This window comes from Rhincodon typus, chromosome 25 (assembly GCF_021869965.1).
Source record: "Rhincodon typus isolate 14 chromosome 25, sRhiTyp1.1, whole genome shotgun sequence".
NCBI classification, from domain to species: domain Eukaryota; kingdom Metazoa; phylum Chordata; class Chondrichthyes; order Orectolobiformes; family Rhincodontidae; genus Rhincodon; species Rhincodon typus.
This window is the reverse complement of record NC_063356.1, coordinates 29,025,080-29,026,982: the sequence shown is the minus strand read 5'-3', so window position 1 is coordinate 29,026,982 and position 1,903 is coordinate 29,025,080. Positions and strand designations below refer to the sequence as shown.

The following is a 1,903-nucleotide window of genomic DNA, read 5'->3' as shown; positions in this document are numbered from 1 at the left end:
CTTCATCTTGGAGCTAAAACTCTTATTTTAATAGATAATAGTTTGTTCCAGATTAGATAAAATGTAAATGGTATTACCTTTCTTTATTTGAACTCTGCCTGCAACACGGTTGTTCTGTGTTTAGGTTCTTTTATGAGGGCATATTTGATTCATTTTAAATTATATTGAAGATGATAGGAAATCACAATACCCTTGTTCCTAAGTCGAATACTTTTTTTGTTGCTCTAGGTTCTGTTGGTTAGCAGCAGTCGGTATCCAGACAGATGGATTGTTCCAGGAGGTGGCATGGAGCCTGATGAAGAACCAAGTGTGGCAGCTGTCCGAGAAGTCTGTGAAGAAGTATGTACAAAGCAATTATTTGTTGTGTTCCTAAACTTATTTCTCAGCTAATTCTTGAACATATTGAATTGTTAATCAGACTTCTGTTAGAGTTATTTAATTTATACCAGTTAGCTGACTGTTCTAGAGCTGCTTATTTGAAATGGCTTCTATTCAAATTTGGCTGAAGTGTAGCAATTTTTCTAGTTATTTCTAGATGTATCTGCTGATAGAAACGTTTATTCCTTAATTACAGCTGTATTTTGCTTACTGCTAAATTAATTCCAAGTTCCTGATCTGAAGAATTGCAAGAATAGCTATCCTTTAGGTTGACTTTAGCATGTAGTATTCCCATTTTCGTATGTCAAGGGCAGTCATGATGGTTAATTTCCCTTTATTAAAGCCTCAACTGTTCCTGTAATGTGTTTTGTACTTTAAGAGCTTATCATGTTTTATTTTCTAATTTTGTGTTCATCACAATGTTGTTTCTGTTTTTAAGCAGATGCTGCAAGTAATGGCAGTCGAATTTAACTCAAAGCTGCAATAGTCAATTGGAAAAACATTGTACTGTCCTGTGCACTGGGTTTTTAAATAAAATATGTTGCTATGCACTACATTAACTTAATTGTCTACTGAGATCAACTGAATTAGACGGTGCACAAACCTACTGGGTATACTGTTTTCGGGCAAGGAGTTAAAATTTCTCTCCCAGATCATCATCCACAGTTTTCATGTTTGATATTGAAAATGATAGTGAATCGTTGCAGCAAGGTTTCTTTCAAGTTGGTTCAAGCAGAATTGGTCCTAAATGCTTTCCAAAATACTAGCATCTAGTTCGGTGTAGACATTGTCACAAATTTCTATAGGACTTCCACTCCATGTGTTTTAGTCTGTCTGGTGCAGACAATCTTTTATGCTTCCGCTTACTGAAGGTGATATTGGATTACATGGGTACAAATATCTAAAGTAACTCTTTTTGTGTCAATACACATGTAACTCACTGAAAGACGCTCTGGTGAAATGAAGAGATAACAAGGTGTAGAGCTGGATGAACACAGCAGGCCAAGCAGCATCAGAGGAGCAGGAAGGCTGACGTTTCGGGCCTAGACCCTTCTTCAGAAATGGGGGAGGGGAAGGGGGTTCTGAAATAAATAGGGAGAGAGGGGGAGGCGGATAGAAGATGGATAGAGGAGAAGATAGGTGGAGAGGAGACAGACAGGTCAAAGAGGCGGGGATGTAGGGAGGAGATAGGTCAGTTCAGGGAGGACGGACAGGTCAAGGGGGTGGGATGAGGTGAGTAGGTAGGAGATGGGGGTGCGGCTTGAGGTGGGAGGAGGGGATAGGTGGGAGGAAGAACAGGTTAGGGAGGCGGGGACGAGCTGGGCTGGTTTTGGGATGCGGTAGGGGGAGGGGAGATTTTGAAGCTTGTGAAGTCCACATTGATACCATTGGGCTGCAGGGTTCCCAAGCGGAATATGAGTTGCTGTTCCTGCAACCTTCGGGTAGCATCGTTGTGGCACTGCAGGAGGCCCAGGATGGACATGTCGTCTGCGGAATGAAAGGGGGAGTTGAAATGGTTCGCGAT

At 41.3% G+C, this 1,903-nt stretch overlaps 1 long non-coding RNA gene across 1 annotated transcript in view; it reads right to left on the bottom strand.

Moving 5' to 3' along the window:
- Positions 1-219: 219 nt before the first annotated feature.
- LOC125486078 overlaps positions 220-1,903 on the bottom strand; it is a 3,631-nt gene continuing 1,947 nt past the window's right edge. Inside the window, exon 2 of the long non-coding RNA XR_007264763.1 lies at positions 220-329. This is a non-coding gene — a long non-coding RNA (uncharacterized LOC125486078). The remainder of the gene's footprint in view (positions 330-1,903) is intronic.